Consider the following 21,406-nt stretch of genomic DNA (forward strand, 5'->3'; position numbering starts at 1 on the left):
TGACCTCAGGGGGAGTTTCTGGAGGGTAAGCCCCCTCATGAGAGCCCTCCTAAAGGTTTGAGTCTTCTCAATAGACCTAGTAGTTCCTTCTGTGATGCGGACGACATGGAGCAGGTGGTCTTTGGGTGTCTGTCTCCACTTTATTTGCCCAATGACTGTTTCTGCCCTTGATAAAATTTACTTTCTTCTCAAAACACACCATAGCCAGTACGATACTGAATGGTTGTAAATTGTTCCAAACAAAAAGCTTTGGGTGGGGCATAAGCAGGAAGCTTCTGATGACCCTGTGTGGTCACAATGCAGAGAGGCCACCCTGGGAAACTTCCTTGTACTTCCACTCAGCAGGGGCCATTCTCTGTCTCCAGAGACCAGGGTTCCACAAACCTTCTGTTTTCACATTCTCTCTACCACCTCCTTTATTCTAGCCTGGGTGTTTAAAAGCAATCATTGTCAGAATATGCCATTTAATCTGTTTTCATTTTTTATTGTAAAAAGAGGATGCAAGGGCTAGCAGTAATATTGTAGATGAATAATGAAAGAATTCCTCACAGCTGTTCAGGGATATATATTTTTCCTGCAATGGAGCGAGACGGATTCCCATCGCAGCTCGGAGACTTGTTCCATGAAGCCCCTCATCTGTCATGTTCTGAGGGGAAGGGGAAGGTGGAGAAATGTCATTATGGATGTAACTGGGCTCAGAAGTGACTGGTCAAGGTTGACACTGCAGTCCTGACGGAGCTGTTTATGGAAATTTTCCTGGGAGGCACTGCTGGCTGGTGGGGTGGGCAGCTCCAAACAGCCCCCACTCTGTGGCTGATTCCTAATTCCTTTCCAATCAGCCTGCCTTGAAGCTGGAATAAGTCCCTCCAAGGTAGCTACCCAAGAAAAATACCCTTGATCTGTTCCAAACTAGAAAGACAGGAAATCAAAACAGTAAGTATTCTCTGACTTTTGCAATAAGCCTTCACCAGATGTCCCTATTGTCTCTATAATTTCCTGTCCCCAAACTGCTGGCCGATCTCCCTGGGAACTCTGAGCAGAGTGGGGTCAGGGTGGTCTATATCAGTGGCTTGTGCATTACACTTAAAGAGAGAGATGCCTGGGGTCTGGGTGGCCTGCATTCTGTTTGCCAGTCCTGTGTGGATGCCGATTTAATCTTAAAATGAGACGACTGAGAGGACAAGAAATAGATCCATCTCATAAGATAGAGAAGCTAGACCTCAATTTCCTCTCCCCACCCTCTTTTCCTAACCTCAGGAAACAACTAGTGCAAAGAGCTCTTCTGCCACTAACAGCTGTTCTTCCCCTCTCCGCTCCTGATTTTTCAGAAGCTGACCCTGATTTCAGTGCCTACCCCACCACGGCTCAGTACATCAGGGAAGGGGCTGCTGGACGGTTGGCTGTCACTCCACCTCTCCCCTCTGGTTTTCTGTTTGCTTGAGGAGAGAAACTATGCACCCCCACCTCACCCTTTAGATGTATTTTTGTATTGCCAGCCTCATTCCTAAAAGGATTTTAAATGTCTGACAGAAATATGAATGGTACAGCAAGGTAGATACTAAGGAGGAACACCAGGCCGAGGAAATAAAAGCAGGAAAAATAAGATAGCCTCGTGAGGCTCCTGTGCTAAAGGCTGATTGATGTTCACTTGCTAATTTGACTCTGAGTTTTCTAGAAGAAGAAAGCATAGTCAACAATTCCCTTCACAGTGTGTACAAGTTAAAAAGCAAACCACAGATATCCTTGAACTTACAATGAAGTTACATCCCCATAAACCCATGATAAGTTCAAAATACTGTACGTTGAAAATGCATTTAATCCACCCAACCTACTAAACATCATAGCTCAGCCTAGCCTACCTTAAACGTGCTCAGAACATTTACACTAGCCTAGAGTTGGGCAAAAATCATATAACAAAAAGCCAATTTTATAACAAGATGTTGAATATCTCATGTAATTTTTAAAAAAATATGTTTAGGGATCCCTGGGTGGCGCAGCGGTTTGGCGCCTGCCTTTGGCCTGGGGCGCGATCCTGGAGACCCGGGATCGAATCCCACGTCGGGCTCCCTGCATGGAGCCTCCTTCTCCCTCTGCCTGTGTCTCTGCCTCTCTGTCTCTCTCTCTGTGTGACTATCATGAATAAATAAATAAAATCTTTAAAAAAAAATAAAAATATGTTTATTATTTCAGAGGGAGAGGGGCCGGTGGGGATGGGGAGGGGCAGAAGGAGAGGGAGAGGGAGAGGCAGAGTCCCATTGAGCATGGAGCCCATAGCTGGCTCAATCTCACAACCTGGAGATCATGATCTGAGTTGAAATCAAGTCAGACGCTCAGTGGACTGAGCCATCCAGGCACCCCAAATATCTCACGTAATTTAATGAACACTGTACTGCGAGTGAAACACAGAATGGCTGTGTGGTTATAGAATGCTGTAAGTATATTGGTTGTAACCCTTATGATCCTGTGGCTGACTGGGAGCTGTGGCTTGCTGCCACTGCCCAGCATCACGAGAAAGTGTTGCTAGCCCAGGAAAAGATCAGAATTCAAAATGTGAAGTATGGTTTCTACTGAATGCATGTTGCTTTTTCACCATTGTCAAAAACTTGTAAGTTGAGCCATCATAAGTTGGGTACCATCTATAGTTTGGGAGAAAGTTCTGACGTACCAAGCACATCTTTGGTAGGATGTTTATTCTTTTATTCTTTTTTATTTTTTAAAAAGATTTTATTTATTTATTCATGAGAGACACAGAGAGAGAGAGAGAGAGGCAGAGACATAGGCAGAGGGAGAAGCGGGCTCCATGCAGAGAGCCCGAGGTGGGACTCGATCCAGGGACCCCAGGATCACGCCCTGGGCCAAAGGCAGACGCTCAACTGCTGAGCCACCCAGACATCCCAGATGTTTATTCTTTTAAATATGTGAACAATGCTGTCGATAATGTTGAGTTTTGGAGGCATAAAATTATTTAAAATGTTTAACTTTCTTAAGGCTGCTGTGAAGATCAATGGTATTTGCATTTTGTGATTGTAGAAAGAGTTGATATCTTAAGGACTTAAGTTTAAAAATACACAATTTTTTTTCTCTTCTTACCCCTCCACCTCCTCCTTCTCCCTCATCTTTCTTATTCTTCTTATTCTTCTTTATTTCTTTATTCTTATTTCTTTATTCTTCTTTATTTATTTTTAAAATAAAGTTCTTTATTTTTTTTTAAAAGTTCTTTTTTTTTTTAAAGATTTTATTTATTGGGATCCCTGGGTGGCGCAGTGGTTTAGCGCCTGCCTTTGGCCCAGGGCGCGATCCTGGAGACCCGGGATCGAATCCCACGTCGGGCTCCCGGTGCATGGAGCCTGCTTCTCCCTCTGCCTGTGTCTCTGCCTCTCTCTCTCTCTCTGTGTGACTATCATAAATAAATGAAAAAAAAAAAAGATTTTATTTATTTATTCATGAGAGAGACACACACACACACACACAGAGGAGAGGGGGGCGGGGGCAGAGATACAGGCAGAGGGAGAAGGAGGCTTCACGCAGGGAGCCTGACGTGGGACTCGATTCCGGATCTCCAGGATCAGGCCCTGGGTCAAAGGCAGCGTTAAACCACTGAACCACCTGGGCTGCCCTCACTGACTCCATTTTAAATCAGGTTTCCTTTATTCATTTTCACACTCAGGTATTATAAAATTAAATGCAGTGAGTTAGGCATAGGATTTTTCTAAAGTGTAATTTTCAAACTTGAGCATGTATGAAAATCACCTAAAAGCCTTGTTAAAAACATCTGGCCCCACTTCCAGAGTTTCTCAATCAGCAGGTCTGGGCTGGGTCAGAGAATTTGTGTTTCTTACAGGTTTCTAGGTGGTGCTGTTGCTGTTTGTCTAGGCAGCACACTTTGAGAATCACTGTTTTTAAAGAAACTACCTTTCATTTCCTTTGCCCTAAACTGCCAGGAGCCAGTGTGGTCCATCTGGGAGTTCCCATCTGATTTTTCATCCCAAGCCAGGCAAAAATAGCCTTTGTCTTTTGGTTTTTTTTTTTTTTAATTTTTATTTATTTATGATAGTCACACAGAGAGAGAGAGAGGCAGAGACATAGGCAGAGGGAGAAGCAGACTCCATGCACCAGGAGCCCGATGTGGGATTCGATCCCGGATCTCCAGGATCGCGCCCTGGGCCAAAGGCAGGTGCTAAACCGCTGAGCCACCCAGGGATCCCGCCTTTGTCTTTTGGCTAATAATCTGAATAATCTGAACCCAAACTAGAAATCTGGCTGGGCAAGGTTCAGAACAGCTGACACTGATGTTACAAGGAAGCAAAAGTTTAGGCTGTGAGCATGCATGTTCTGTTCTATTCTATTCTATTCTTCTATTATATCCCAACCCATTCCATCACAAGTCATCCCATCTCATCTCATCCCAACCCATCCCATCCCATCCCACGCTATACCACACAGTAACATCCTATACTAAAATATACTACTCCATAACATACTATACCATTCTATACTACTAAACTATACTATTCCCTACACTATAGCATACCATACTATTCTATACTGACTACATTGGTTTTTTTCACACTTCTCATTTGGGCAAAGTAACATGGGGTGCCACTCAGATGCTTGAGAATTTCTGAAAATTAGAGAGATAACATTATCCATGTGTGTGTTAAATATAAGTATATGAAGGCAGGTGACAGACTAAAAACTCTGTTTTGCTGGGTAAAGATTCAGGCTCCTTTCCCAACCTGTCATCTGAAACTAAAATCACTTGCTAGTCAGAGTCCATTTTTGGCCAGAGTTGGCCACTATCACCAACCAAATAGGGTTTCAGGAGGACAAAGATCAAACAGGAATAGAATTTCTTAGCCCCATAACACCTTGCATTCTTTGGGCTTCTTGGCCATCTTTACCAATATATCTTCTGTGGTTCTGCTACTGATGCTAGTCAATTCAAGAGCAGGGAATCAATACCTACTTGTGTGTAGTTTTAAAATATGTCCACTAAATTCTTTGATACTCTTCCCTTAGAGAGTGAAGCTTAATTTCCCATTTTTTTGGCTCTATGTAGTGACTCCCTTATAATGAGCAGAATCTGGCAGAAGTAATATTTTACCTGAAACTTGATAATTTTTGAAGGTAAGTCATAAAAGCTTTGCAGCTTCTTTCTGCTTCCCCACCTCCTAGGATCATTCAGTTTAGGGGAAGCCAGCTGCCATGTTGTGAGGACCCTCAAGCAGCCCTATGGAGAGTCCCAGGTGGCAAGGAACTCAAGCCTCCTGCCAACAGCCTGTGAGTGAGCCACCATGGGAGTGGGCCCTCCAGCCCTAGTCAAACCTTCAAATGACTACAATCCCAGAAAATGTTTTGACTTCAACCTCATGAAAGACCATGAGACACAACTGCCCAGGTAAGCTCTTTCCAAATTCTTGACTCACAGAAACTGTGAGATAATAAAAGTTTGTGAATATCTTCTCCCATTTAGTAGATTGCCTTTTCATTTTGTTGATAGTTTCCTTCACTGTGCAAAAGTTTTTTATTTTGATGTTGTCCCATAGTTTATGCTTGCTTTTGTTTCCTTGCTCAAAGAGACATATCTAGAAAAATATTGCTAAGGCCAATATCAAAGAAATTACTGCCTATGTTTTTTTCTAGGAGTTTTATGGTTTCAGGTCTCATATTTAGGTCTTTAATCCATTTTGAGTTTATTTTTGTGTGTGGTGTAAGAAAGTGGTCCAGTTTCATTCTTTTTCATTTAGTATTCAGTTTTCCAACACTGTTTGTTAAAGACATTGTCTTTTCCTCATCGTATATTTTTGCCTCCTTTGTCATAGATTAATTGACCAAATAAACATGGGTTTATTTCTGGGCTCTCTATTCTGTTCCATTGATCTGTGTGTCTCTTTTTTGACCAGTACCATACTGTTTTGATTACTACAGTTTGTAGCATATCTTGAAATCTGGGATTGTGATACCTCCAGTTTTGTCCTTCTTTCTCAAGATTGCATTGACTATGTGGAATCTTGTGGTTCCATACAAATTTTGGGATTATTTGTTCTAATTCTGTGAAAACTGCTGTTGGCATTTTCTAAGGATTACACTGAATTCTATAGGTTGCTCTGGGTAGTATGCAAAAGTTTGTTATTTTAAGGAATTACAATTTGAGATAATTTGTTATATAATAATGTAAAATTAATACATTACAATAAGACAGACCTTTATAACACCACTACTGAGATTCCAATCCTGTCACATTCCTTCAAAGAAACTTTTAGTGACTCTTCATTACTTTATATTAAGTTGCCACTGCTCAGTTAGGTGACCAAGGCCCTTCTACATTATCTCCCACAACTTTCCTAAACAGACCCAACTGAACTATTTGCTGTGCTTCAAACACCCATCAGACTTTCATACCTTTGCCAGCTAGTCTGAAATTATTCCCCAGCTCTCGTCTCCATCTTCACCTTTAAAAATCCTTATATCCTCCAGGTCCTATCCCTAAAGCCATCTTTTCCATGAAACTATTTTTTAGTCTCTCAACCGGATGTTTCTCTCCTCATCCAAACCTCCACTGTTACCTTGTGCTTCTGTTTGCTGCCTACCCAGTAGACTTTCCTTCTTGCTCATGGGAGCAGAGCCCTGGTTTAGCTTCTGATACCTTTCCTCATTTTGACACAGGCAAACCCTGATTAGTTGAAACCATCTATAGTGGTCCCAATGCCCTTTGTAGTGATTGGTGTAGGAGTGGTCATGTGATATAATTCTGGCCAATGAATAATGAGGAAATGTCTGCATTCTGGGAAAAGCTTTTATTTTTTAAAAATATTTTATTTATTTATTCATGAGAGACACACACACAGAGAGAGGCAGAGACACAGGCAAAGGGAGAAGCAGGCTCCATGCAGGGAGCCCGATGTGGGACTCGATCCTGGGATTCCAGGATCACACCCTGGGCCAAAGGCAGGCGCTAAACCGCTGAGCCACCCCAGGATCCCCTAGGCTTTTTAAAATAAGGGTTAAAATAATATTTTTAGGGGTGCCTGGGTGGCTCAGTTGTTAAGTATCTGTCTTCCACTCAGGTCATAATCCCGGTGTCCTGGGATTGAGCACCATATCTGGCTCTCTGCTCAGCGAGGAGACTACTTCTTCCCCTCTCTCTGCTACTCCTCCTGCTTGTGCTTGTTCTCTGTCAAATAAACAAATATCTTTTTTTAAAAAATAAATAAATATTTTAAAATCAAAGATATGGAAAGAACAGTTCTGCTAGCCATTATCTGTGTGGGTATGATTTCTAGAATCATAGCAACCATCTTATAAACATAAAGGGAGCTAGCCAAAGGATGGATGGACACTAGATAGGAAGAACCTGGATTCTTTATGATTTTGTCAGACCACGAATTAGCCAATCTTGTTATTGCCCTGCCTTTGGATGCCATGGTACATGAAGTCCTTTTTTTAGATATTCTAGATTAAATCAGTTAGATTGATTTTGTTGTTACTTGCAGCTGAAAATGTCCTGATTAGCACAAAAACCTGGTGAGGATACTTTTTAAGACCTATATTAAAATTATCACTGTATTCATTTTTCCTTGTATCCTCTCATAATCTGGAGGGCAAGGATTATGTTTTTATTGAAGTAAGACATACATACAGGAAAAGATAAAAAGCCCCTTGGTAACCACAAATAAAATACCTATAGAAGTTACACAAAAGAAAAAGAGAAAGGAATTGGAACTGAATAATAATAATAATAATAATAATAATAATAATAATAAAAGACTTTGTTTATAAAGGAAGGCAGCATAAGAAAAGAGGCAAAAGAACTATAAGACAAACAGAAAATTGTTTTAAAAAGTGCAATAGTAAATCCTTCTCTATCAATAATTACTTTAAATGGAAAAGGACTAAACTCCTCAATAAAAAGATACAGAATGTTTGAATAGATAAAAACCCAATATCCAACTGTATACTGTTTACAAGAAACTCATTGTAGATCTAAAGACACACATAAACTGAAAATGAAGGAATAGAAAGGGTATTCCATGCAACAGTAACCAAAAGAAAGCAGGAGTGGTTATACTTACATCAGACGAAGTATACTTTAAGTCAAAAATTATCTCCAGTGATGAAGAAGGCCATTGCATCATGATAAAGGGATCAATTCAATAGGAAGATAAAACAATTATAAATATAGGGGCACATGGGTGGCTCAGTTGGTTGAGCGTCTGCCTTCAGCTCTGGTCATGATCTCACAGTCCTGGGATGGAGCTCCACATCGGGCTTCCTGCTCCTCGGGGAGCCTGCTTCTCCCTCTCCCTATGCTTGCTGCTCCCCTGCTTGTGCTCTCACTCTCTTTCTCTCAAATAAATAAAAAGAAAATCTTTAAAATAATAATAAATATATATATATATATATATATATACCCAACATCAGAGCATCTAAGTGTACAAAACAAATATTGACAGATCTGAAGAGAGAAATTGACAGCAGTACAATAATAATAAGAGACTTCAACTCCCTACTTTCAATAATGCATAGAATATCAAGACAGAAAATCAAGAATGAAACAATGACCTTGAACAATACTATAGACCAAATGGACCTAACAGACATATACAGAACGTTTCTCCCAGCAGCAGAATATACATTCCTACTCCCAACAAAGAAACACCCAGGGCTAGATAGCTTATGGCTGAATTCTACCCAACATTCAAAGAAGAATTCATACTAATCCTTCTTATATTCTTCTAAAAAGTAAGAGTAGAGGGAATACTTCCAAACTCATTTTATGAAGCCAGCATCACTCTGATACCAAAGTCAGACAAAGATACCACAAGAAAAGAGCATTATACACCACTATCTCTGATGAATATAAAAGAAAAATCCTCAATAAAATACTAGCAAACTAAATTTAACAACACATCAAAAAGAATGAACACATGAACACATGACCAAGTGAGATTTATCTCTGGGCTGCAAAATTTGTTTAACATATGCAAATCACACAATGTGATATACCACATTAAAAAACCACATGGTCATCTCAGTAGATAAAGGAAAGCACTCAAATTGGACCCCAATAAAAAATAAATTTATTATTAAAAAATAAATGCAATATGAAGGGAAAAAAGGGAAAAGCACTCAATAAAATATGACATCTGTTTATGATAAAAACTCTCAACAGAATAGACATAGAAGGAAACTTCCTCAACATAATGAAGGCCACTTATGAAAAGCCCATAGTTAATACCTTAAGGAATGGGGAAAACTGAAAGTTTTTCCTCTAAGTTCTAGTATAAGGCAAGGAGGCCCATTCTTGCCACCTTTACTCAACATAACACTGGAAGTACTAGCAAGGACAATCAAACAAGAAAAAGAAATAAAAGGCATCCAGATCGGAAAGGAAAAATTAAAACTATCTTTATTTGTAGATGACATGATCCTATATATAGAAAACCCTGAAGACTCCATAAAAAAAACTCCTAGAACTAATAAATAAATTCAGTAAAATTACAGAATACAAAATCAACATACAAAAAATCAGTTGCATTTCTTTTTTTTTTTTTTTTTTTTACTTTTATTTATTTATTCATGAGAGACACATGAGGGGCATGAGAGAGGGGCAGAGATACAGGCAGAAGAGAAGCAGGCTCCATGCAGGGAGCCCAATGAGAGACTCAATGCCAGGACTCCAAGATCATGCCCTGGGCCCAAGGGAGGTGCTCAACCACTGAGCCACCCAGGTGTCCCTCAGTTGCATTTCTTTACACCAACAATGATGTAGAAAGAAAATCAAGAAAATGGTCCCATTTATGATAGCATCAAGAGTAAAATACTTAGGAACAAATTTAACCAAGGCAGTAAAAGATCTGTACACTGAAAACTATAAAATTTGAAATTGAAGTCATAGGTAAATGGAAAGTTATACTGAGTCTATGGATTGGAAGAATTAACGTTGTTAAAAATGCTCATAACACCCAAAGTAATACAAAAATTCAATTCAATCCCTATCAATGGCATTTTTCACAGAAATAGAAAAATGATTCTAAAATTTGTATGGGATCACAAAAGGCCCTGAATAGATGAAACAATCTTAAGAAAGATCTAAGTTGGAGGCAACATACTTCCTGATTTCAAATTATACTACAAAACTATAGTAATCCAGACAATATGGTATTGGCATAACACGAGACACATTCACCAATGAAACAAACTGGAGAGCCCAGAAATAAACCCAAGTTTTATGGTCAATGAATTTTGGACAAGGACATAACAGGGAAAGGATAGTTTCTTCAAAAAATGATATTGGGAAAACTGGATTTCCACATGCAAAAGAAACTGGACCCTCATCTTACACCATACACAAAAACAAACTCAAAATAGATTAAAGACTTAAGGGCAGCCCAGGTGGGTCAGCGGTTTAGCGCTGCTTTTGGCCCAGGGCGTGATCCTGAAGTCCTGGGATCAAGTCCTGGGATCAAGTCCCACGTTGGGCTCCATGCAGGAGCCTGCTTCTCCCTCTGCCTGTGTCTCTGCCTCTTTCTCTCTCTGTGTGTGTCTCTCATAAATAAATAAAAATCTTAAAAAAATAAAGACTTAAATGTAAGACCTGAAACCATAAAACTCCTAAAAGAAAGTATAGGGAAAAATTTCATTGATATGGTCCTTGGTAATGATTTTTTGGACATGACACCTAAAGTTCAAGTAACAGAGGCAACAATAAACAAGTAGGACTACATAAAACTAACAAGTGACTGTCCAGCAAAGGAAATGATCAACAATGAAAAGGCAACCTATAGATTGAAAGAAAATATTTACAAACCGTGTCTCCATTTATTTTAAATAGGCTCCAGGCCCAACATGGGGCTTGAACTCACAACCCTGAGACTGAGAGTCACATGCCCTACTGACTGAGCCAGCCAGGCACCTGACAAATCATATATCTAATGCAGGGTTAATATCTCAAATTTATAAGGAACTCATACAACTCAATAGCAAAAACCCCCAACTTAATTAAAAGATGGGCAAAGGACCTGAATAGACATTTTTCCAAAGATGGCATGAAAATGGCCAACAGATATATGAAGAGGGTCTCAACATCTCTAATCATCAGGGAAATGTGAATAAAAATCACAATGAAATATCACCTCACATCTGTTAGGAAAGCTGTTATGAAAAAGATATAAGTCCTAGTATAGATGTGGAGAAAGGGAATATTTGTACACTGTTGGTGGGAATGTAAATGAGTACAGCCATTATGGAAAACAGTCTGGAGATTCCTCAAAAATTTAAAATAGAACTGCAGTATGATCAGCAGTCCCTCTTCAGGGCATGTACCAAAAGGAAAGGAAATCAGTACTCTGAAGAGATATCTGCATCCCCATCACATGCAAGCAATGGAATATTATGCAGCCTTAAAAGAATTTTAAGCCTAAAAATATTTGCAACATTTGCAATAAGCATGTATAAAACTGGAGGACATTATGCTAAGTGAAATAACCCAGACAGGAAAGACAAATGCCTCATGATCTCACTTCTAAGTGGGATCTTTTAATTCAAATATATTGAAGTAGAGTCTAAAATCATGTTTATTAGGAATGGGAAGATGGGGGAAATAGAGAGATGTTGATCAAAGAATACAAAGTTTCAGTTATAAATGATGAATGAATCAGAGATCTGATGCATAGCATGATGTCTATACTTAATATTGTATTGTGTACTGGAAATGTGCTAAGACAATAGATTTCAGGAGCTTTCACCACACATTAAAAAAAGGTAACTATGTGAGGAGATGAATATGTTAATTAGCTTGACTAGTAATCTTTATATACATATATATCAAACATCATGTTGTACATCTTAGATATATTATTTTTATTTTAAAAAGTTAAAAAAAGTTTTTAAAAGAGGAAGATACATGAAGTCCAAGTTCTAGTTTGATGAATATTCACAAGTAACACATCTGAATAACTAGCACCAGATCAAGAAATATTACATTGTAGGTACCCTGGAAGCCACTCTTGTACCTGCCCCAATTTAATCACTCTTCCTTTCCTCCCAGGGGTAATCACTATCCTTATTTCTGACAATATGGAACAGTTTGCCTGCTTTTAAGATTTGTGCAAATGAAAACATATAGCACGTGCTCCTTTAGTCTGGCTTCATTTGCTTATTATTAAGTCTATGAGAGTCATCCAGTTTGTCATATGTATCAGGTGTTCATTCTCACTGAGATTTATATTCTATCAGATAAATATCTCATAATTTATGTGTTCATTATACTGTTGATGGACATCTAGGTTGTGTCCAGTTTGTGGCTATTAGAAATAATTAACTATTTGAACATTCTTATACATTCTTTTAGTGAATATATGTATACATATCTTTGGACTTGGTCATAGAGTGGATGTGTACTCAGTTTTGATATATATATTGCCTTTTTTCAGCTATTGTCTTTTTTTTAAGTTTTACTTATTTATTTTTAAGTAATCTCTATACCCAATTGGGGCTCGAACCACAACCCCAAGATTAAGAGTCGCAGGCTCCTCAGACTGAGCCAGGCAGGTGCCCCACAGCTGTTGTCTTTTTAATTCATCTTTTTATCCCCACTCTTATGCTCACATTCTCTTGTATACTCTCTTGTCTCTGTCCTCTCAAACAACCTACTCTGCACATAATGGGTACTTAACAAATAATCATTATATAATTATATGTATATGTGTGTGTACTTATGCATCTTCATTGTATATGTAATAGAATTAAATATAGGAACCCTACCCTAGCAAGCCAACTGTCAAACATGCTATGCTGGGGTCACAAAGGGTATGAGGTCAGCTGGGGGTGGCTGGGGATCCCCATTCCCATTTGGAATATGGGCCAGCAATGAATTCATCCACAGGTGTAGTTCAGCTGTAGTTCACAAGTCTGAATTCTGAAAGTTGCCACAACTTCTTTCTCATAGTAGTTGACAAAATGGAAGCAGGCCTTTGTAAAGAAGAGTCCTTAATAAAGAAAGGGGTTTCAAAAAAAAAAAAAAAGAAAGAAAGGGGTTTCTTTCTTTCATAATGCTGGGATGGGGGGAGATGAGCCAAGTTAGAATGCTTGGAGAAGAAAAACAAGATTTGTGTGTGAGAACAGTCCAGTAAAAGCTGCCAGGCTGAGGCTCTTAGATGTGGTATTGATTTTCTTAGAATCATTTCTGTTTTCAACAAACTACCTTTTCCTGAATGCTTTTCCTCATTCAAACTTTAGAAAGAAATTGGTTTGCAAAGTGATATTAATTCTGCTCTTCTACAAACTCTCTTCCCAAACTAGGGACAAGTTTCAGAATTTCTATAAAGGGAAACATTTCAGCGTTGGGGAATTTATTTTTGTTTATTTGGTTTTTCGTTTTTGAAAATTTTTATTTATTTGTTTGTTTGTTTGTTTGTAAGCTCCACACCCAGCGTGGGGCTTGAACTCACAACCCTGAGATCAAGAGTCACATGTTCCACTGATTGAGCAAGCCATGCTCCCCAGGGGAATTTTTTTTTTTTTAATCACAAGAGTATATGCTAAAATGTGTATTACAATTTGTTTCAATCTTGACTGGTCCTAAGAAGGGTATTAAGGACTGAAATTTCATATTCCTAAACTTCCATTAGCACATTCCCAGGGTTCCCTGGGGGATTTCTGGTCCAGGATCTGCTAAGCCATCTGCTATCTGTACAGTCTTTGGCCATATTGCAGACTAACTCCTGAACATACATGTGCAGAGTCAAGATGCCCATAGCTTTTAGAAAGGACAATTTATTATCAACGTGGCATTAGTCATCAGTGTTCTCTTAAGTTGGTCAGCACTTTCAATACTTGTCAAATGAAAAGAAAATTCTTTGTAATTGCTCATCATTTGCCCTGAAGAACCAAGAAAAGACTCATGCTAGTTCTTGGCCCAACAGGGGATCCCACCCAGCCCAACAGTGGGACTATGGTTGCTAAGAAGCAGAGTCCTGTGCTACTAGAATAAGTAGGAGTAGAAGTACTAATCCTCTTTTTTTTTTTTTTTTAAGATTTTATTTATTTATTCATGAGAGACACAAAGAGAGAGAGGCAGAGACACAGGCAGAGGGAGAAGCAGGCTCTACACAGGGAGGCTGACATGGGACTCAATTCTGGGTCTCCAGGATCAGGCCCCAGGCCGAAGGCAAGGGCTAAACCGCTGAGCCACCTGGGCTGCCCCACTAATCCTCTTTGTGCAGGTGTTTAAATATTCCTGCAGGACTGATGCTATATGGTAAGAGTTAAAGACCTACTCCAAAGGAGCAACCACAGAGTGCAGCACTATGTAGAACCAGGAGTATTAGCAAGTGGATGAGTTTGATTGAGACTCTCAAGTGCCAAGGATATTGTGGTGGGGGCTAGGGGTGGGTGTTGGAGGTGGCTGAGGTTGGGAAAGGCCAGGTCAATACATTGTTTTATTATATTTAGTCTTCTCTTTTACTACAGAAAGATTTTCAATCACCCCCTACAGCTTATATATACACATGTCAGATAATTTCCCTAAAAAGTAATCAGTAAACCAGAAATTGATTTATAGCTGAAGTCAGTTTCTATGTATGTTGCTTGGTTCCAAATATATATTTCAAAGCTCTGTGTGATATATAGAACCATACAGAGATCAGAAAACATACAAAGATCAGATCTTGTCATTTGTGAATTTGGTGATTTATGCCATTTGAATCACCACTTGAAGGTATGTTGTCCTACAACTCTTATGCACTACTCAAAATAATGGTGGTCTTTACCTTTATTTTGAACAGTGAGCTCCAAAGTGTCCAATTGCCCCTTCATTTTAGCTACCTCATATAGTTTGTACTAGTCTCCACTTTGCCTTTCTTAGTCCTCGGTAGCTAAGCATTACTCTAACCGAAGTCCCAGTTGATTATTTTTTAAACAAGTGTGCTTGTGAAGGTTGCTTATAAAGCTAGTTGCACATCCTGAGCTCCTGCAGGGCATCAAAAGATAGAATTAGACATGAGCCTCCCCTTCTGTGCTCACCATGAAAATATTAAATAGGGTAGAGGCATGAGGAAGGCACAAGAACACACACCTTTGTAGTTGGGTTTTTCCACTGGAACCTGCAGATCAGTGTTCATTTTGTGGAATATTTTTACAAATGTGTTTATTGACTGAGTTTTAGAAAGGTAGGTATGCCTGTGGTTTATCCTATGTGAGCTACCAGTAGGTTTAGGATTTCCTGCCTAATGTGTTAAGCTAGGTGTCATGAACCTGTCATGCCCAATAAGCAATAAAAGGCCACCAGAACCTGAGGAAATGCCTAGTGCCTGAATCATAATTGACATATCTAGTTTGGGTTTGGATGAAAAGTAGACAAATTTAGAAATTCCGCTTTATTTCTGTGGTTGGTTTGTCTATATTCTTGACTCTAAACTGCTAAAGAATCTTCTACCAAACAACAATTTTTAGCATTCCAACGTGTGGTAGTGGCATTAGGAATCGTGCAAATATTTTTTCTACCCCTATGAATGGAACTTTTCAACAGAGCCACTTTCTATACTGGCAAGGGGAAATGTGAACTTGGCTATAATTACTGCTCTAATATCTTCTACCCTCCTCAATGTTTGGGGTCACCCAAAGCCTGATTGAAATATACACTTGGTGAATATGGGAGTCTACCAGGAATGACAAGTGGGAATGAGAATTTTGGAGAAAGAAGACAGAGAATTGAATAGAGGATATAGCTGTCTCAATGATGGATTCAAGCCCTCAGAAAACTGGAGAAAGACCAGATCAGAGAACAAGCAATGATGTAGTGACACACCTTGAGGCAGGAGGAACACTGGGACTAAGAGCCTTTGGTAAAAGCCTTCCCCTTACTGTGCATAATGTCACATACCCAGTAGCCGGGGTGCCTTTGCAGTCTAGGGAAAGGAGAGATCACCAGATAAGCAACCAGAGACACTGTCTCCTTCTCCAGAGACTTTTATACCTGAAGGAAGATGACTCTCTTTATAGGTTCTTGGAGCTCACTGCTCAGAGTTGGTTATGGTTGGAGAAAGAGCAGGAGGGGAAGGAAATGTTGCTGTCTCTATATTCACCCCAAATGTCCTGTTACCATCTCTGTTCCCGTCATCTGAGTGACTCCTTTTGTTTTTCTAAAGTGTGTTTGTTTCACGGAAGGTCTTTATCTTCATGCTCCTTGCAGATAGAGCTTCCTACTTGTTTCTAACCACACTTTAGTGGCAAAGAATCCAAGAAAGATGATGAATTAATTAGTGTTATTGACTTCCTAAAAGGGTGAACAGTTCATCTTAGAGTCCAGTAATTTTCTAAAGTGAGAAGAAAGGGTTTGCACATAGAGATGTGCATATATAATGAACTTTCAGATGTATAGAGTGTAACATACACTAGAACCATTCTTAAAAAATTAAACAGATCCTCATTTAGTTTTGTCACATATCCAACCAAGCCTGGAAAATGGCTGATATGACTGGTCAGTTAAGCAAGCACTAGTTTTGGTTCCAAAGTCAACGTAATGGTAGGTTTTTAATTGTGTGAAACAAACACACAAATAGTCCAACAACACACATCGTTTTACGGAACAGATCGAACCTCGTCTTCTCCGGCCAACGTCTCTATCTCAGGCACTATCTCCCAATTCTTCAATTCAAGTCACTGCAATAACATTAATACAGTTTGGCCTCATTTCCTCTCCTTTTTTCTATCTATTCTTTTTTTAAAGATTGTATTTATTTATTCATGAGAGACACACAGAGAGAGAGGCAGAGACACAGGCAGAGGGAGAAGCAGGCTCCACGCAGGGACCCCGACGTGGGCCTCGATCCTGGGACTCCAGGGTCATGCCCCAGGCCGAAGGCAGGCGCTAAACCACTGAGCTACCCAGGGATCCCCTTTTCTATCTATTCTTAAATGGATATTCTGGGGAGTAGGGAAGCAGTCAAAAAATATCGTGAGTGATTTTCGGAGAGCAAAAGATCTAAATAGAGTAGAGTGCCTTTTATATTGGGATTAGTTATGTGTACTCAGGAAGTGTGAGGCCAATCTCTCATCTCCCTCCTTCTCCTTTCTCCCCTACATCCAATTCCCTTCTCCCAACACTACCCCCAGACTTATTCCCCGTTGGTCATCTTAAAGTAGAAATTGTGGATGGGAGGAGAGAGCCCACCTGCACACATAACTAGTCTTGACCTTGTTTGCTTATGGTGTATGTGTTAGTGCGTGTACCTGCATGTGCGTATTTCTTTATTCTCTTTGCATGTACCTCTAATTGATCTTGAAAAGAAGGGACAGTTAAAGAAGACGTTAAGGTGAAATGAAGCCATAACTGCAGCTGGAGACTTTTATTAAGTGTGGCAAAGTTCCCTGGGCTGCGCTGAAATTGTTTATTGATTTTGGTATGGCTGGGTGCTCGGGAGTAATCGCCCAGAATGCCGCTAGAGAGAGCGTCTTGTTAGCTCACGCTCGGCGTCTCCTCAGCACAGCGTTCACTCTGGAGCTTGCCTCTTTAACCTGTAAATAAATACCCCTGGTTAACTCCTGAGATGCCTCTGCCTGAGACCAGAGCCACTTCTGACCTGAACATGCACACCCCCAGCAGCATTTAAAGACCACGAGGGTTCAATTTCTTCTACTGGAAAGGGTTGTCTTGCCAAGGAGAGAAAACAGGATTCGGTTTGATGTTAAGGACGCATATCATTTTCCATTTTTTGGTGCGTATTTGGTCTGCTTCTTCTCATTTGACTTTTAGTATTAAGGTGGGAAATTTGAAGAAACAAAGTAAATTGAGATTTTTTTCAGCAGGGGTTTCACTGTTCCATCCCTGTGTCTTTCCTTTGTGTTTGTCAGTTGCATGCCAGTGCCTGGGTCTTCCTGTTTTCCCATCAGTATAATTAAACTTTCCCCAGGGTCCCAGTAGGGCAGGGGTGCCAGAGCTGCTGTCCAAGCAAGCAATCCTGAGTAGGGCAGTTGTGTGGCATGAGTAAAGTGTGCACAAGGTCCCATGGTCCGTGCTCTCGAGCTAGCAAGGAGATGGGATGAGAAGCCTGGTTCCAGGATCATCCAAGGGAGGGATCGAATTGTGGGAGGAGTACAAGGGTGTCTTGGAGAGTTGGGAGAGGACTGGCTTACTCTGAGGACATCCTGACTCCCAAGATAGGTAAGGTTAGTGTCTCTCGGGGTCCCCAGGTTGACTCTGAACAGACTCACACTCCTAAAGATATTTTGCTTCAGAATTAGAGTTGGTGGCGATGGTGGTTGCATTGGTGGATATTATTCCACACCATCCAAGGAAATACCCCACCAGTTGTTCTCTCCTGGCCTTTGCGATCCTTCTGCAATGCCCAGGCTCTATTTTTTGCAAGCTCCATGACCAAGCTACTTGCAGCATTATATAAATGACTCCAAAATAACAGACTTCCAGAGCACCTGGGGCCTGGGACGTACAGTGGTATTCTTTGGAATGAGTAGCTATTCAAAAATTACACTGTGTGGATTCCTTCTTTCCTAGTTATCCTTAAGCAATCTCTCTCAAGAAGCTTATATAATGTCATCTCCTTTGTGAGTCCCTCTGTATTTCTCTCGTCCCCCACTTAGCAATTATTTTTTTCCTGAAGTCAAATAGTAGTGTATTTCCTCATTCCATTCTGACCACAATGAGCGTTTCCCGCCCCCTCTGAGTTATCAGTTACCTGTTCCTATCAGTTATCCTATCTATTCCTATCAGTTATCTGAAAGAAACAGAGATTCTTCGGAAAGCACTACATTCTGAATATTTCTAGTTTGCCACTTTCCTCATCCTGAGTATTGTATTAGCTGTGCCCAGTGTCTGAGGGGATGACTCTGCTTCCAAGGAAAGGAGGCCCATGAAACACAAAGCATAGAGGCCATGGGTTCTATCCTTAACTACTATTGGTTATGCTTGTCATGGCTTTTTTTGCCTCTATGGAGTCCCCTGTAAGAAAGGGTTTACAATTATTCCCCATCCAACATGTCAGTGTTAGTCAAGACAAAGGAGGAAATTGGAGCTGTGAAGATGAAATGGACCAAAAGTTAACTCAGTGACAAGGGCCATCACCCTAAAATCTCAGTATAACCCAAAGGTTTCTTAACCTAAGAGGATATCTCCCTTAACCTCAATAGCTACTCAACTAATGACATTCTAGTGATACAGTGGGATTTGAACAATCCTTGGGCCAAATTTAACTCGTATAGACGTGTGACTTAGATATTTGACTTATACAGATGACATTATTCAGAGTGAACATAGTATTTTTCCCTTCTCCTAGCACATGTCCAAGGGAAGATTTTGTACATCAAGCAGACTTGTATTCAAATCCCAGCACCAATTTTAAATCTAATCCTGAGCAAGCTATTTTACCCTTAAGAATTAAAGTTTACTAATATAAAATGGAGATGTGAGAATTAACTAAGAACCTAGAAACTGTTTCCGCAACAGGCCAGATAGTAAGTACAGCTTTGCAGGCGACACAGTCCCTGAGGCCTCTACTCAACTCTTCCACCATAGCAAGACAGTCATAGACAATACATAAATGAGTGGGCAAGCTTATGTTCTGGTAAAACTTTATTTACAAAAACAACCAGTGATTGGATTTGGTCATAGTTCACTGATCCCTGCAATAGGTGAAGTATTTGAGGGTGATCTGGTCTTCATAAATATGAAATGCCTTCCCTTTCACTGATCATAGAATAGTTAGCTAACACTTAGAGATTGTATTCAGCAAACTGGTCTGGCCAGTACAAAAAACGGATTTTTAAAAATCTTCTACAAGCTTGTTCTGGGTGTCGATCCTGAGTTGTAATCCATTTTATCTTCCTAGTTAATTTTTTCTTGTCTCCCTAAGCTTGTGTGTCACAGACCTCATCCTGACCCTCCCTCCCCAAAGTCTCCAATTTGGCGTTGGGCTACCTCGGTCTTCCATTACGTCCCCAGCCCACACCTTTTAGAGAATTTAGAATTCCTGTTAGAATTCCTCAGTCTGTTGCCTCCATTGGAAAGAGTTATTTTTGACCTACCCTGACCCCGTCTTGAACAACAATAAAATGGGGATTGGGAGAAACGTGACACAAATCAATAGGTTATCCCAACAGACGTGATCTTTGAAGCTGTTTTTTCTCGGACACTTGCAGCAGTAACAAAGACAAATAGCAACTCCCTCACATTGCCATCTGAGCAGTAGGTGGCTCGGCAGATCACAACGTGACCTCTAGTCTGGGTGAGCAGCAGGTTTGAGCAGGATGAGGGATGGGAGAACAAAGATTTTGGTCACAAGGAGAGAAAGGGGGACAGCCAAAGGACAACTGGTACCTCAGTTTCTCATTACAGTTGTTGGTGCCCATGGGTTTCCCACCTGCTTTGCAGTTTTTTCTGTTCCCCTACTTTTTCATTTACCCTCATCTCCTTATTTTACAGCAATTCAATAAACATTTATTGAGCACCTATTGTGTACAGGGCACTGACATGATAACTTGGGCATCATAGTAGCTGTAGTGTTTCTTTGCCTGATTCTGAGCAAAGTGGGGTTGAGAATTGATTGCTATGGCTGATTCCAGGATGCTGTGGGGAGTGAAGGAAGAATAACCCAATGCCTTCCTCTTCCACTTTTCTGGGTGTATTAACTGGCAGGAGAATGGTCATGAGCACACAGAACAGAAGCAGGAAACTATTGCCTCTTGTTTGGGTTGTGTGCCCCCACGTGAGCTCCTGTGATACTAACAGTTGCGGTACCTGCAGTGATGGTAATAAGTGACAAAAATATGATCTATGACTTTATGCCAAGTGTAGTGTAGCTTTATTACCTCTATTTACTCATCTAATTCTCACAACAACACCATGAGGCAAGTATGGTTATCATTCCCATTTTATATAAGAGAAAGAAGCCAACAGAATTGAAGGCACTTGTCATCGCATGGCTAGGTGATGGCAGTGCTGGGAAGGGAAGCCAGGCAGTCTGGCTTGCCATCACATTTATCTCATTGTGTCATAGCGCCTGTTTGTTTCTGCTTCTCCAACTTGACTGTGAGTTTGTTGGTGGTATGAGCATGAACATTTTTTTAAATTTTATTTTGTAAAGTAAAACGCATATGCAGAAAATTGCATAAAACATAAAGTGTAAAGCTCAATAAGTGGCTATGAAACAAAGATCTCTGTATTCACTGCCTATACATTACCACCACCCCAGGAAATCCCCCAGTCCTCCTCTTAATTGTTACACCTCCACTTTCCCCCCAAGTAACAGCTCCCCTGCTCTCTAGCACCACAGATAGTTTTGTCTGTGTCTGAATAGAGCTACATGGGGTATCATACAAATTCTCTTTTGTGTCTGGCCTCTTTTACTCCACTTGATATCGTCACATGTAGCTGTAATTCATTTGTTTTCAT

At 40.2% G+C, this 21,406-nt stretch overlaps 1 long non-coding RNA gene across 1 annotated transcript in view; it reads left to right on the plus strand.

The window, feature by feature from the left end:
• The first annotated feature begins 309 nt into the window (after positions 1–309).
• LOC144320938 (uncharacterized) overlaps positions 310–21,406 on the plus strand; it is a 30,280-nt gene continuing 9,183 nt past the window's right edge. The window contains exons 1-2 of the long non-coding RNA XR_013386555.1: positions 310–933; positions 5,176–5,398. This is a non-coding gene — a long non-coding RNA (uncharacterized LOC144320938). The remainder of the gene's footprint in view (positions 934–5,175; positions 5,399–21,406) is intronic.

The sequence above is a fragment of the Canis aureus genome, chromosome 9, assembly GCF_053574225.1.
Source record: "Canis aureus isolate CA01 chromosome 9, VMU_Caureus_v.1.0, whole genome shotgun sequence".
Taxonomy (NCBI): Eukaryota; Metazoa; Chordata; class Mammalia; order Carnivora; family Canidae; genus Canis; species Canis aureus.